The sequence below is a fragment of the Ambystoma mexicanum genome, chromosome 9 (genome assembly GCF_040938575.1).
Source record: "Ambystoma mexicanum isolate Mex_15411 chromosome 9, UKY_AmexF1_1, whole genome shotgun sequence".
In the NCBI taxonomy this organism is placed as follows: Eukaryota; Metazoa; Chordata; class Amphibia; order Caudata; family Ambystomatidae; genus Ambystoma; species Ambystoma mexicanum.
The window spans coordinates 298,485,359-298,502,491 of NC_090931.1; positions in this window are offsets into that span (position 1 = coordinate 298,485,359).

Below are 17,133 nucleotides of genomic sequence, written 5' to 3' on the forward strand. Positions count from 1 at the left end.
TCTTATAGAAGGGGAGGACCCATTCTGTACATTGCCTTACAATGCAGCATAACTTGCATTAGACTTAACTTTTCCTTCAACCCTATAGAAGGGTTGGGCTCATCCTATATAATGCCTAGCAATGCAGTGTAACTTTCCAGAAACTGAACTTGTACTTGAGCCCTTGTGAAGGAGGCGTGTCATTCTGTACACTTCTTTATAATTCAGTATTCTTCAACTGTACTTCTACTTGAGATCTATAGGGGGCATTCTGTACACTGCCTTGCAATGCAGTGTAACTTGCATTAGACTGAACTTCCTACTTAGGTCCTATAGGGGGATGGGCTCATTCTGTACATTGACGTGCAATGCAATATAACCGTCATTACACGCTACGCCTACCTGAGGCATATATGAGAGGTTTCTTATGTACACTGCCTTGCAATGGAGTATAACTTGTGTTAGTCTTAACTTCCTACTTCAGTCCTATAGAAGGGGACTGCCTATTCTGTGCACTGCCTTCAACTGCAGTAAAACTTTCAATAGACTCAACTTCCTACTTGACCCTTATAAAGGGGGGACCCATTCTGTATACTGCAATGGAGTACATCTTGCATTAGTCTGAACTTCCTACTAGAGCCCTATAAAAGGGGGGATCCATTCTGTATACTGCAATGGAGTACATCTTGCATTAGTCTGAACTTACTACTAGAGCCCTATAAAAGGGGAAGACCCATTATGTAAACTGCCTTGTAATGGAGTACATCTTGCATTAGTCTGAACTTACTACTTGAGCCCTATAAAAGGGAATGGCGTATCCTCTGCTCTGCTTTCAACCGCAGTCCAACTTTCAATAGACTGAACTTCCTACTGGAGCCCTATAGAATGGGAGCTTTACGTAAACTACATTGCAATGCAGTGTACATTGCCAACGCCCGAACCTTCTATTTCAGTCCTATGGAAGGGCACGGCTCATTCTGTACACCTCATTGCAAAGCAGTATAACCCTACTGCTGAACTGGCCCTGTTCACCCACAGTGTTGCTGCTACAGATTCCGGAAGACTTTATAAATGAAGATTTGAGAAGTTGGAGGTACTTCTTTAAAGTATTTTTCAGTTTTTGGACAAATTGAGAGACTTCTTTAACTGAAGGCTGCTGGTCAATCTGAACTGTGTTCTTGAAGGCATCATGAGTTCAAGGCGACATCCGGCCATACCAGTTGTACTATTAACATTATTTGTTTGTGGAACATTTTAAAATTGGAATTTTCCTTTAACAAGGTTTGTTTTTTTTTCCCAGGCAGTGCCCATGGGGAATGTAGCTGGCAACTCTCCAGCATGGCATACCAAAAAGGCTTTTTCATTACTCGGTAGGGGGTTCCCCCACCTTGTTGTCGACAACAGGTAACTCCTATGCACTCTTTGAGGATTATCTTCCTCTTACGTGATTTCCCTTCTTTTGCATATTATTAAATAACTTTACATTTGGTATTCCATACACATATGTATTCATAAGAAAAAGAAAACTTTGACAAATGAAGAAAACCTTTTACTATACATGACTCATAAACAATCAAAAGGCACTGTTGTTCGGGTGTGTCTGCACCCAGTAACATCCAATTTAACATTAACATTAGTTTGTTCAAACAAATTAGATTTCCTGGGATTCACTGCAAACCCAGGATAAATTCACAACCAAATTCCCTATTGTGTAGTTCAAAAACATGTGTACAACATTGTTCACCATACATAGACAATGTGAACACTTTAAATAACTGCTGACGTGTTTCGGATTAAACATCCATCATCAGGGCTTGTGTTCTCATCTCAATTTAGTGAGGTAACATAATCGTTTTCCTCTGTGTACCTATAACACATGACAATTGAAGGCTTAATATGTTTGTAGTTTGTCTGATAAGGCTTTTATACATTATAATTTCCAATGTTCCCATTCAAAATGTACATGTGTACTTAAATCATATTTGACACTAACCTCCAGTGTATACGGTATCCTCGAAATAACTCCAACCGGTGGTAACAAATTACACAAACACTATATTATCCCACCTGTCCCAGTCACTTCTTGTAGGTAATTCATAAGGTCTGTTGTGAAAATGATTCCATAAACAACATACTCACACGCCGTGTTCTCCGCCTGTTAGTGTTGATGCTAGATGGGAGAATACTCATAATTATCTCATTAGGAGCCTAAAGGGGAATGTACATGGAGAAACCATGTCAGTAAGTCATGCGGCCATGGCTACTCGCACGTAACAAGGTTCATGCCCAAAACAGAGACCAAACTCCCACCCATGCAGCTAGAGGAACTCAACTGCACGGACAGCAGTAAACTTCACGCAGGATCGTTGATCGTATCTCCAGGCCGCTCACACGCGGCTAGTCATCTTCCCCATACGCCTCTACAAAGGCTATCCCCAGATGTAATAAATGGTGGATGTGCGGAACGCCTACCTTAGTCAGCATAAGATCTCACTGACGCGAGGTGGACGACCGTAGTGACATCCCTTCGCCTTGCTCATGTGTATACACTGATGGTTGCCTTGTACAGCAGAAGCCCCAGGTAGGCGGCGGACGCTCTGAAGGGTTCTAGCAAAGTCAGCTTGTAACGTACAAGCCACAAAGCAGCATGTTCAAAGTCTGGAATGACAGGTGAATATTGCTAGCTGGCGAATATTGCTGTGTAATAAGAAAGCTGGCTGCCAACATGGAGGCAGTTACTGCAGGCCCCGCCTCAGGCCCGTTTGCTCTGAAAAAGTTAAAAGGCCCTGGTGCCATACCAGGCCGCAGTCAGCCTCATCACCTGAAACAGTCTCAGTTTCCGATCTGCAAAGACTGGTAGCCTATAGGCTCAATCTAAGTGTTAGTGTTAATTTCAATGGCAATGGAAACAATCTCTTGCCGCAGGCCACGAGAGGAGACTTTAAGGGCGACAGTAAACGGATTGTGGGCACTTCATTGGTTTACACATCTGGTGAGCCATACAAAAGGATCTGACTGAGAGGGCCAAGATAGGAGGTGTGTGTGCATAATCAACCATCCACAACCTTGGGACCCCTCACTCCACAAGGTCTGCAGACAGGCCCTTTGTTCCTCGTCCTCGTTCTCTGCAATGAGATTTTTGATTGTGGACTTTCAGACTCCCCTTAAATCCAGTTCTGTATCCAATCCGTTATCTGTAATAAACACCTGTCTTGTTATTTCCTTGCTAGGGTGAATGACGTTATTGATTGTAAAGTTTCGCTTTTTTGTTGCTTCTTCAGATAAATTGACCAGAAGGGATGGGCTCTAAATTTAGGGAAATGCTTTGTATGCATGCAGTTCAGAGCTACGGGTCGAGGGATTGGCAATGTGGCATGATACAACTCTTGTTTTTGGTTATTGGAGCATGAAAACTACATCAAATGGGAATGATATTCTTTCTGAAGTCACCACGTGGGTGTCAAGTGGTTACATTCTTGCATCACCAGCTGGTAGGTTCATTGTGAGACTGAGAGGTACACCCTGTACCATGACATGCTATTTATTGCAGGCGTCTGCAACCTTTGGGCTTGCCAATATTTTGGACTACAACCCTCATCAGCCCTAGTCTGCATGGTCAAAAGTGAAGGATCACTTGCATAGTCTAGATCCTCTGAAGAGCCACAGGCTGCAGACCCCCCTACTATCACATCACATATTGTTTTGGAGTTACCCGACTTGGAGTGGTGTTCTGAAATCTTGATTACAGGGGATTGCTCCTTTAAGCTGGTTCATTGGAGACCTTTGATAGGTTCACCATCAAGCCTGTGAGTTGCTGTGTGTATTGTTGGTGATGACTTCCTACCTATGCCGTCTTCTATGGAAGATTTCTTAAGGCAGAGGTTTGAAGTATGGGTGTTGGTCAGGCTGTAAGGATGTAGTGGGTCCTTTGCACTGGTTATCACACTCAGACTAATGGGCAGGTGCACAGGATTAATCAGGTACTCCTAATGTTTTTGTTAATGCTGTTCAGATGAATAGAAGGGTGTTATTTCGCACAGCAGAGGTTGTTTATAATAATCTGTGTATTACGCTATTCGGGGATATGAATACGTTTGATACATCCTCTGACCCTACTCTGAAGAGGATCCTGGTACTGGATTTTCAGTGGCTTCAAACAGTTGCGGCAGAGAATTATTTGTAAATCAAAGGTCTTGAAAAGGTTCTCCGATTCCTCTAGAAGCGTTTCTCCCTGCATCATGAGGTTTGGTTATACTTACTGCAGATATTGCAATGTTAATTGTTGACCATGTGATACGCCCTGTGGCTCGTCCGCCTGCCGCAGGATTTCAAGATCCACTTAGTATTTTATATTCCTCAAGTTGAGCCTGTTGGAGAGGATACCTGTGTTCTCCAACCCTACTGCCTCCTCCTGTCTCAATGATGGCAAGGAGAAGTTTGAACAGTTGCTGAGATGTGCGATTCACTCAACCATTTCATGTGACGAGTCCACATGCGCTTTGCTGCCCACAAAAAAGGTTTCCCCGGTAATGCCATGGTGAAGGCCACACAGGCACGAGTACTCTGTACATGTGACCCAAAGTTGGATTTTTTAACTGTTTATGTTTGGTTAGATAGGATTCAGGATAAATGACTCTGGGGACAAGGATTTTACCTACGATTAAAACAGCTATTCCTGAATTGAAACAAACTAAGCAAAAGGTGTCAGAAATTCCGGGCAAAGTAATACATTCTCCTTGGTGGCTCTGTTCTAATGTTTAGCTATGGTTCAATAGCTTTTTTTAAATGTAGTTTATTCGCTTATTCAAACACATTAACAGATTATTACTCCACCAAGCACAAGTCTTTTTCCCTTTGGCTTTAATTCCTCCACAAGGTTCCCAATATCTTGCGAGGGTTGGAATGTTCAAATTGTGAAAAATGAAAAATATTGCTTAGTTTAGATAATAAAAAGAGTACTATATTAAAAATCAGCATCCTTATTTATCTTTGTTTGCTGGATTTAAGTGGCTTACCCTATAGGATTCCATCACTACCTTTGCATGGGGCTGTGGACTTGAGGTTGATCCATTTACCAAGGTCAGCGTGATGGTTATTTTGCAGACCCCGCTTAACCAACACTGGCCCTCATCACAAGGTTGGCGCTAAAAATCTAGCCATACCGGTATGGCGGTAATAACATGTCCGGCTTGGCACCAACCCGCAAATAGCGGACGATCAAGAGTGCGCGGGCGCGCGCATCCCTGCATGCCGGTAACGGCCGTACCGGCATGCCGGTAACGACCCCCAGACAGCGGCATCGACCAATACGCACAGAACGGCTCCGCCCTCGGCAACCCCTAAATACCGTTACCGTTATCAACATAGTGCAAATAACGGGTGCGTTAATACCGGACCCGGAAGTAACGTCATCGTGCCGGAACGGGAAATGTCATGGCGGCCATCTTTAAAAATACAATCCATTGTCATCCTCCACCTACAGGACCCTCTACACCCCAACTCCCAGGCCACCATGGACAACATGTCGAAGACCACCCAGAGAGGCACGGCCCGCCTGCGCAAACCACGTTTTACAGACAATGAGCTGAACATGTTGGCCGACACCTTTGTGGCAAATGCTGAAGTGGTGTTCTGCAACGACCTCAGGCGTCCAGCCCAGCTCAAGAAAAAGGCCATCTGGGAAGAAGTTGCCCAGAAAGTAACTGCAGTCGGCATCACCGCACGCACAGTGCGTGATTGCAAAAAACGTTGGGACGACCTCAGGCTGAGAGTCCGGCACATATTGCTGGCTAATCGGAGCCAGGGGCTGGCAACAGGAGGAGGACCACACTGCCCACTGAAATTGGCCAGATGGGAGGAGATCTGCAGCTCCATCATAGACGTGGAGTCCATTGAAGGAGTCGGTGAAGCAGAGTTTGGCGTGCCAACATCGGTAGATGAAGTTGAGTGTCCCTATTGAAACAGTAAAAATAATCATGATCATCCTCCCCCAAATGTGGTTGCTACACCAGTCAACAAATGGGCCATCATGCACACCTACACATATCCATGTATGCATTCTGGGTCTACCACCATCCCATCCCAATGCATGTTGCGGTCATACACAAATACACCCACAAGACACATTTCATGGGCATGTGCCACCCAGGATGTACCTCCCAAAACACATCAATGTCCAACTGCACCCAACAATGCGTACATGTGGACACGACTACGCTATCAAAATCCACTCTTCAACATTGCATGTGCACAGTCCCCTACAAAGCCACAAATGCAACTGATCAGATGGCGCCACATGTCCAATGACTAATGCATGCACAATGCAAGCGGAATAATCACTGATGTCCTGCCACTCTCTGTCCCCCACAGGTACGGATGCTGACAGTGACGAAGCGCAAGGGAGTGCACAATGCACAACACCAGCCAAAAGGCCTAGGAGGCAATCTGATGGCACAGGTCCATCAACCTCAAATGGACCAAGGATGGGCCATGCGGGTAGCGGGCCAAGAACCTGTGCAAAAACAGCACCACAGACAAGCACATAGGACGAGCTGACACCTGCACTTGCATCCGTGGTCACACCATCCACACTGGCTGAGGACAGCAGGCATGGAGGATGGCACACATTCTGCTGCTGCCAGCACAATTGGGGAGATGTCTGCATCGGCAGATCATAGTGTTGATAAGGTAGCTGAGCTGGACAATGAGGGCGATTCGGACTTGTCCACTCAGAGCCTGTAGTGCACACACCAAGCCCACAGGCTACCCCACAGGACACACCTCAGCGGGACTCATCCGACCAGGGCAGCCATAGAGAGTGGTCTCCGGCCATGCACAGCCCCATGATCCATGCTGTGCCACCACATCACCCACCGACCACAACCCACACTGCCATATGGGACCTTGAGGGAGGTCTCTCCAGGATGGAGGCCCGGCAGGAGGTGATGCAAGGCTATGTGCAGCAGTACCTTGCTGAAGGGGAGACAACACACTGTATTATCCAGGACAGCACTGCAGCCGTTATCCAGGCCATTAACTCAAGTGCACAGCAAGTGCGTGATGGCTTCAATGCCTTGGGTCAGATCCTCACCAGGATTGCTGACCGCATGGACCAACGGCAAACCCTGCCCCTTGGATCACAACCATCTGGGTCATCCACATCATCCACACCAGCGCGCTCGAGGCAGACCAGCCCTGTGCGCATGTCCCTGCGGAGTTCACGCCGCTCAGAGATCCAACCCCCACCTCCGAAGGGGGCTCAACAGTAGCAGGGCCACCCTGCATAATCCCTTTGGGCATACATCCAGACACATATCGTGCCATAGTTGACTTTGGGTGTTAGGGGGTGGGTGGAGGGTGGTGGTGGGTGTAGTGTGTAGTACTGGGGTGTTTGGGGGCATGGGAGTTGGGTGGGGGAGGTGGAGGGGTGGTGGGTGTAGTGTGTAGTACTGGAGTGTTTGGGGGCATGGGAGTAGGGTGAGGGAGGTGGAGGGGTGGTGGGTGTAGTGTGTAGTACTGGGGTGTATGGGGGCATGAGAGTAGGGTGGGGGAGGTGGAGGGGTGGTGGGGGCATGGATTGTTGAATCATGTTGTACTTAATTTCTCACGAATACACCAGTTGTGTAACAAACATCACATGAGTGGACATTGCTGATTTTTTGTATGTCAATTCATTGGTTCATGGTGATTCGTGCACATGTGCCCATACGACCAGTGCCCACAGTTCACAACACATGGTGCCCTCTGCATCAAAGTACATCAGAATGATTGGTCTATGACCATTTTGCGCATTGCGCAACCCTCACGAGTTTCACGTACTGGCCTATGTCATACTTCTACTCCATCCTCTCCTTCTACTTCACCAGGTGGTGGCAGCTCCACGTCAGGTGGCAGGGGTATGTTCCGCCGGATGCACATGTTATGTAGCATTGCACATGCCGTGATGATCTTGCCCACCTTCTCAGTCCCGTATATGAGTGCCCCTCCCGACCTGCTGATGCAGCGAAACCATGCCTTCAAAAGGCCAAACGTCTGCTCAATGACCTCACGTGTACGTGTATGTGCACGATTGAAGTCCTCCTCGTGCCTGTTCTGCGGGTTCCTGACAGGGGTGAGTAGCCACGGCTTCAGAAGATATCCCGCATCACCTACTTGGGAGCAGAAGGAGGTATGTGTGAGGATGAGGCTCAGTTGACAAGTGTGCTCAGCCTGTACATCATTCAAGTTCATATGCACTATCTCGTCATTGGCAGCCACATTCACATGACTGTCAGCCCTGTACAGTGCATGCCAATCCATAGAGAGAGCCTTGTGTGACATACACGACCTAGGGTCCTAGGATTTTAAACCACCAGGCCACTGAATTTATGTCTTGGCTAGGGGCATTTTGCATGCAAATGTGAGGGCTGTGTGTCGGCGGATGACTTAAGAAACTTCCATTCCCCCCAATCCATCTGCCCCCATGGCCCAGAGGGCATTCCCCTTGCATATGCATGTACCTCCCCCCAATCCATCTGCCCCCATGGCCCAGAGGGCATTCCCCTTACATATGCATGTACCTCTCCCCCCATGGCCCAGAGGGCATTCCCCTTGCATATGCATGTACCCCCCCGAATCCATCTGCCCCCATGGCCCAGAGGGCAGACTCACCCAACAGCCAGCCACTTCGTACAACGTCTCCTTCCATGTAGCGGGGTAGTGAGGAGTTCCGCAGCATCATGGCATCATGCGTGGATCCTGGGTATCTGGCACAGCATGTGTTATTATCTGGCTGGCATCACACACCATCTGCACATTGATGGAATGGTATAGCTTCCGATTGCGGTAAACCGCCTCCACGGCATGTGGGACTACCAACTCTACATGGGTACAGTCGAGGGCACCAATTACATTGGGCATGCCTGCCAGTGCATGGAATACTATTTTGGTGGTATTTTACTCCTGTGGTGTCCTTGGTAAGGATATGTAGGCACTTGCGTGCTTCAGTAGTGCATCCAGCACTTGGTTTAACACAACAGAGAAGTATGATTGGGACATGCCATGCATTTTGGCCATTGTGTGTTGGTAACTGCCTGTGGCCAGGAAGTGGAGCACAGATGCCACCTTCAGCAAAGGGGGGATGGCTGTGCGGATGTTGATCAGGCTGACCAAGTCATCCTGTATTAATTCCACTATGTTGCTGATGGTGTCTCTGTCCAGGCGGTACAGGGTGTGGATCTGTGCTGGGGTTAAGCCAAATGGATTGGCCCTTATACGTGGAATTGTTGGCTGTCTGCGGGTAGCGACTGCCAGCACTGGTGGGATTTGCTGGGCATGTCTCACCCTCCTTCTCCTCTTGCGTCTCCTCTGTGTTTCCTGTTGTACTGCCTGCTGAAGGAGTAGCAGTGCAGGCATGTCCTCCAGGCCCAGTATGGCAAGTACAAGTGGTAGCATTTTGCCTCGGAAGGGGGTGTGGTGTGTGGGTGTGCTCCTTTTGTGCTGACTCTGGCTCCATTGCCTCCATCTGTGCTGATTGTGTGCACCTGTGGCACTTGGTTACACTGCAGTTTGCTGTTTACGGGTGGTCTGAGATGCCGGTATTGCCGGCATCATGGTGGCCCTTCTTACCGGCATCTCGATGCTGGTATGTACTTGTACGTGTGACTCGTGGTGTCCCCTTCTTTGCTGCATGCCGGTATTAAGGCCTCCCCATGTGCGCGCGTGCCTGCATGCCGGTACGGTGGTGCACAGCCACAGCGGGTCCTTGATGATGCCGGTAGCAACGGCATCTAGGGTCATGAGACACTGGCCCGGTAATGGATGCCGGTATTGCCTTACCGGTGCTGTTCTTACCGGAGCGCCAACCTTGTGATGAGGCCCACTGATATTTATTTTTTATAACACGATTAATACCTGAGTTAGGTTTCTAAGCGTGGGTCCGTATCTTTGAATTTCTGTTGCTCTGAGTGGTCTTGCTTCCAAGACCAGCACTCTGCCTCTGTGCTATCCTCCGATCATATATGAGTTAGTGGATCTGTGAAAACATAAAAATTGATATGAGGCTGGGAAGCCCAAAAGAAACACACCAACACAGGTTATAAAGAACATACAAGTGCTTTATTTAAAAGCTACAACAGGTACCAAAAGTCAATTGACATATGGATAGCTATTCGGCTCTCAGAGTAACGTAAGAAACTTCAACGAAAGTTCGATGCATTAGTAGAGAGACCGTACATTGGAATACTTGGGTTTTTATATTCTTTGTCCAGCCCTTGGCCAACCCCTGCGCGGGTTAACCTTTCTTGGGACCAAGCCTAGGGTTCCTTGCCAGGTCAATCCTATAATGTATGCATTTTGTTCAGTTCCGCTTATACAGTTGTTCATTTACACATAGGTCAGGGATAGGACAAGGTCTCAGTTTGCGACCCCGACAAGTGGCCTGCAGGCATATTAATTATTTGTGTGTGCGGAGGTCACAATGGCCAGAATCTCACTCAGAATGTTATTCGGCCTCCATTTTGATGTTCAGGGTGACTTCTACTTTACAAGAGAACCTAAAATGGCGGCTAAATCTAAGATGGCGACTTACACCATTTTTCGTTAAGGTCAAGACCTTGCCGCGGAGTCTATTTACATGATATTTTAGACAACTTGGCGTAGGCCAATACACATTCAAATACTGAGATAGGAGGCATAATATCATTTCAATTCCAACACACCCTCCTTTTGGCCTATGCCAAGTGATAATATAATTTCTAATACTTTTGCAAATAACTCCGTGTACTGTCATCCATACATCCCGAATCATTGTCTGTAATATTTATAGCCATTAGGTCGTTCATCAGAACTTCTTGTAACACAAACTCTTTGGATGCTGTATCTGGGGCATATATTCTATGCCCTATTGTGCTCACTGCTTGGGCACAACATCCCCCTAGCATTCCACATATACTCGGAAGACATTGAAAACAGCAACAAAGGAATAGCAGCATCCCCAAAATAACTAAAATAACAGAAAGCACCTTCCAACCCCAAGATCGTAAAGAATCCCAGAACGAGGTGCTAAGATTCCAATCTCCTACAGGGATATGTACTTCAGAACTAAGAATATGCAAGTTCTGTATTGCTTTAAAAATTGTCGGCGAGGAATCTGGTACGAAAACACAGCAAGCAGACCCCACCAATTTGCATACTCCACCTCGTTCCGCCAAAATGACATCTAATGCCATCCGATTTTGGAGTGCTACCAATCTTATTGCTTTTTGTTCTAATGTCATATTGTAGAGTATGTCCGTAATCCGGTTGATCGTTCTCTCCAGTAGCCTTGCTAATCCCCTAATGTTCTCAGAGTTTGTTATTTGTCCCCAAAAGGGCACAACTGATTTTGCTATATCTCCCAATACTTGCCCTGGGGTATCTCCGTTCTTGTCCCGCCGTGGGCGAGCCTTAGAAACCTCCAATGTACTAGCTACAAATACCCCGGGTAACAGGATTCCTAAATAACAGGTTCCCTGCCAATCCTTGGGCAACCAGGGAAATGCTAAACTACCACAAACAAAATATACAGGCCCCCCTACATACAGAGGCCTGTTTTCTCCAGTCAAATTTACAATGTTCATACAACCTTCAAAATCTCCCATTGGCCGAGTGCCATTTCTTTGTACACAAAAGGGGACCGAGTCAGGGCTATGATTTATAGAGTAGGAAGGAGGCACGGCGTCCTTATTGCCTATCGGACCCATTTTAAAAGAAATTAAAGTTTGAAAAGGAAGAGACAGTTTATCAGACGGCCTAATAAAAGCGACATTAGGTTTACTTCTATTTGCAAAAAGCGAGCATCCCAGGGGAGTTAATTCACGTTTCTCGAAATCATTCAAATTAGTTCCATCAAAATTCCCTGAGATGCTATCATTCCAACGGCCAAAGAATAGTGCTCTAAGAGAAGCAAAGCAAGCAGTCGTTAAAGGTAAAGGGTGAATATACCATCCTAGTCCCTTGTTCCCATGTTGCGGTAAATGAGTGCAACTCCAACAATTACTCTTATTAAAAATGGCATGCGTTGCATTCATTACTATCATTAGAGTGTTATTATGATACTTTTGTCTATGTTGGGAGTCTCTAGGGGACAGAGTGTGAAGGTGTACAGAGGGAGTCAAAGCAGTTGGTACAATCTCGGTCGGTAGTAGAGGTTTTAGAGGATAGATTTCTTCAAAGTACCAAAGTCCTATAGCAGTAATTACAAAAATAACAATTATCATTATCAAAACACAGCAGTACTTTTTCGGGGCCCAGGCACATTGTTCATTGTTCAAGTTGGTCACCCCTTTTTTCACAAGTCCAGTGCGGGGAGCAGCAGTGGAGGTGGCAGGCATTGTCGTTCCTCAATCGACGACCCCAATGTTCGTTGCTGGAGACGCTACGGTCGCGCGATTTCTTAGTCCTTCCCAACCCTAGCCGGCAGAATCCCTTTTGTTCACCAGAAACTTTCTTATACAAAAGAAAACTTCCAATCACATCCTTTTTCCAAATGCACAGAAAACCCGTGCCGTAGTTCTATTTTCTTCGTCGAAGGTTGTACCTGGTGGTACCCAAGATTGTTTGGTCCGAAAATAAGGTGTTGTCACTTCCTGAGGGAAGCGACGTATCGGAGGCGACGGAAGTCGCAGAGCTTGAAACAGTGTTTTCCAGAAGTGATTTTTCAAGAGAGTGCGGAGACGAAATTGATTGTTCCCCAAGCTCCACGGGCTCAGAGAGATTCTCCGACGCACTCACAGCGCTGTTTGCTACTCCAAGATCAGAGACTGTAGCATCAGCGAGGGGTTCTGCTTCTTCTGTAACGTGTGGCGTCGGGTGAGAAAGTTTCTTGACATGCGTCGCGTGGATCCAGTGTTTCTTCCCCGCCACCCGCACTGCTGTCCGGGTGACCAACAACACCTGGTAGGGTCCCTTCCAACAAGGAGCGAGACAGGAAGACCTTTCGTAGGCCTTCACTAGGACCCAACTACCAGGCTGTATATCGTGTCCTGGGCCCGTGAACCGTACAGGTAAAGCTGAGTGCACTTGGTGATAAATGAAATACAGGTTTTTAGTTAACTGGTTACAGTAGTCTACAAGCAATACATTTTCCACCTCCCTCAGGGCTTTAGGTTTTGGGAAACCCCAAATGTTAGCAGGTCTCCCCATCACTACCTCAAATGGAGAAAGCCCACTCTTAGTTTGAGGTGTGGTACGCATAGCCAATAATACAATAGGTAAGGCATCTGGCCATTTCAGTTTGGTATCGGCACATGTTTTTGCAAGCTTATTCTTTAAGATACCATTATGTCTTTCCACCAACCCAGCACTTTGAGGATGTCTAGCTGAGTGAAATTGTTTCTCAATACGTAAAGCCATGCATATCTGCAAAATTACTGCTGCAACAAAATGAGGACCATTATCCGACCAAATTACCCTTGGGAGCCCAAATCGAGGAAAGAAATCTTTTACCATAATCTTTGCAGTGGTCATGGCGGTAGCATCTTAAACGGGGAAAGCCTCGACCCATTTACTGAAGGCACAAATAATTACAAGAACATATTTCAGATTGTTACATCGTTCCATCTCAATAAAATCATAGTGAATGACCTCAAAGGGAACAGAAGGGGGCCAAAAGCTTCCCCTTGGATTTACTGTCGCCTTACCCACATTGTGCTGTAAGCAGATCATGCAATTTCGAACATGTCTTTTTGCAGTCTCCAGAAACCTGTTATTCACCCAAACTTGTTCTAACATTTTCGTGATCTGCTGGGCACACACATGTGTAGGACCGTGTGCCATCGTAACCATTGCCAATACATATGAATCAGGGAGCAACCATTTTCCTTCAGATGTATCTACCCAACACCCATCATCATCTATTTTCCCCATTCCTTCGGCCCACCTTTTAGATTCTTCTGCTGTGGCATCAGTTTGAATATCTCGCACAGACCCAATACCTTCATCCATTATATAAGCATCTTTTATTTCCCTCAAAGCATACATGTCCATGCTAAGGTCTGTGGCCGTTTGCCTGGCTATCAGGTCCGCAAAAGCGTTCCCTTTTCCCACATCATCTATGACCTTACGATGGGCTGCACACTTCATGATCGCTAACTGCCTAGGGAGTGAGAGTGCCGAGAGCAATTGCACTATCAAGGGGCCATGCTGAATCTTGGTCCCATGTGAGGTCAGGAACCCTCTTTCCGACCAGAGCCTCTCAAAGTTGTGAGCCACCCCAAAGGCGTACTGGCTATCGGTGTATATATTTACTATACGCCCTTCGGAGAGTTCACAAGCTCGGGTCAATGCTATAATCTCTGCGGCCTGCGCAGTTATGCAAAATTCTCTTAGTTTCAACAACTTTACTCAATGTAGTAACTGTGTAAGCAGCTGTAGATGTACCATCTGAGAGTTTGAAGCAGGAGCCATCACAAAACAGCTCCCCTTCTGCATTGTCCAAAGGAGTATCTATAAGATCTATCCTGCCCTTCGTTTCTTGCTCAGTGGTATATAGGCAGTCGTGTAATTCTTCGCCACCGCAAACAGTGTTTTGCGGGAAAGGTAAGAGTTCAGCCGGATTAAGAACACAACACCACTTAATTTGAATGTGCGGAGCAAACAGAATTAGTTCATACCTTGTTAACCGTGCAGCGGTGAGGTGTTGCGTTTGGGTTTTGTTCAATAGGATATCTACAGAGTGAGGTACCATCAAAATCAAATCATGGCCTAGGACCATTCCCTCACTCTGTTTTACAGACGCGGCAGCATCAGCGACAGCTCGCAAACATCTTGGCAAAGCGCATGCAACAGGATCGAGGGCGGAGGAGTAGTAGCCGCACGGCCTATACTTCCCTCCGTGTTCCTGTGTTAACACAGCCAAAGCACATCCATCACGTTCATGCACAAACAACACAAAGGCCTTGTCATAATTTGGAGTACCCAGAACCGGTGCAGAGCATAACGCAGTTTTGAGAAGCTCAAATGATCGTTGATGTTCCGATTTCCATGGCAGTGGCAGAGAAATGCCCTTCTTCGTCAAAGCCAACATCGGTTTTATCACTAGCGAAAAGTTCGGGATCCACAACCTACAGTAAGAAGCCATACCTATTAAGGCTCTGACTTCCTTCTGTGTATTTGGAACAGACATGCCAGAAATGTGTTTTATTCTTTCAGGTGTCAGTCTTCTCCCCTCCTTTGACAGGAGGTACCCTAAATAGGCGACCTCCTGACAACAATATTGAAATTTTTTGAGCGAAGCTTTATGACCATTTTTGGCTAGATGAACAAGCAACAGTATCGTGCCTTCTTTACAAGCACTTTCAGAATCTGCAGCCAAAAGCAAATCATCGACATATTGGAGCAGTGTACAAGTAGGTGGTAATTCAAGGGTGTCGAGCTGCTCTTTCAAAGCTCTACTATAAATGCTTGGACTTTCAGTATACCCTTGAGGTGCCCTAGTAAATGTAAATGAGCGTCCCCCCAAGGTGAACGCAAACAAATATCTACTTTACTTATGTATAGGGATGCTAAAGAAAGCGCTTTTTAAATCCACAACGCTGAAGTGCGTAGCCATAGCAGGGATCATTGTCAATATCGTCGTCACATCAGGCACAATTGGAAATTGTGGGGCGACAACTCTGTTAATAGCACGAAGAGCAATTATGAACCCGTATGGGATTGCATTGTCGCCTTTCTTATATACAGGCAAGATCGGACTGTTACACAAACTTCCTGTAATCTCCTCGATCACCCCACGATGCACAAAATCAGAGACAATGCATTTTAAAGCACGCTCGCCCTCAACTGATATTTTATACTGCGGAATGCGTGGTAGTTTAACTCCATGTTTCAAAACTATCTTAACGGGCTCAATCCGTAGTACCCCGACATCATTGTCGTCAACTGCCCATAAACATTCCGGGACAATGTTAAACTCAGGAGGTAAAGGTCGAATCAGAAACTGAGAATTAGGAAGTTGCTGTGGTGAAACCGTCAGCCGTACTCCATCAGAGGAACAATGAATTACTGCATTCAATTTCTTTAACAAATTCAACCCCAGAAAATTCTTTCCACAGTTCGAAGTCAAAAGAAAAGGGCAATGGTCTGTGAAGGGACCCAAAGAAACAGACAACGGTGAAGAAACTGGACAAACAATTGGCATACCAGAAAACCCTTGGTTTGCCCTGACAGTGGAATGTTTGGAACCCGAGAATGATCAATGGAGCACTTCTGTGCTCCAGTGTCTATCAAAAACTTGTGTTTCCTATTCCCTACTAATAATTCAACGTAGGGGCCTTTCTGATTAATGGGAATAGGTGAAGGTTCCAAACCCTGCTTCGGGCAGTCCTAATGAAATAGAGTATCGTCATAAGGAAGCTCTTCAGAAAGGTAGGCAGCAGAAGGGTGATCAAATATGTTCCTCGAGTCCACACTCGAGGTCTGATTTTCCCGTGAAAAAGGTTGCTGAGGATCTTGCAAAAACTGACCTCTATCAGGGCCCCCTACTCCTGGGCGGTCCCTGGGTCGTCTACCCATACTCCCAAATGCACTGTTTGACCTTTGTCGAAGGACAGGGCACTGTGCTCGCCAATGACCTTCCTGGCGGCAATAAGCACATTGATTAATATTCACAGAACCCAAAGGAGCATTTTCTTTTGGGACATACTGACCTTTGGTCTGTGTCGTGCCTCCCCTGGGGTTTCTAACAATTTGTTGTAATAATACTTTGGTTTTCAAATCTCCTTTCCTCTTTTCTATTTTCTCCTTCTCATTATTAACACGGTTCTCATAATACTGAGCCATGTGCAAAACCTCAGATTGAGATTTTGCCTGCCAAGCGCTCTCAGAGGACATAATCTGTGACTGGATGTCGGGCAACAATCCACGCACAAATTTGTCCACAAACAAGCTTTTCCCAGACTCTGTACCCAAATCCTGCCCACTGAAGTCGGAAAATACCTGCTCGAATCTATTAAAGAATTCGGTGGCGCCTTCAGTTTTCCCTTGAACACAGGCCGTAAGCGGTGTCCAGTCAACTCGTCGAAAAAAAACTGGTCGACTGCAATTTGGTCGACGCAATTTGGTCGAAAACCATTTCGTCGAAATTTTTTTTTTATTTATATATTTATTTTTGGGTTTTCGTTTTGTTAAAAAAAGGGT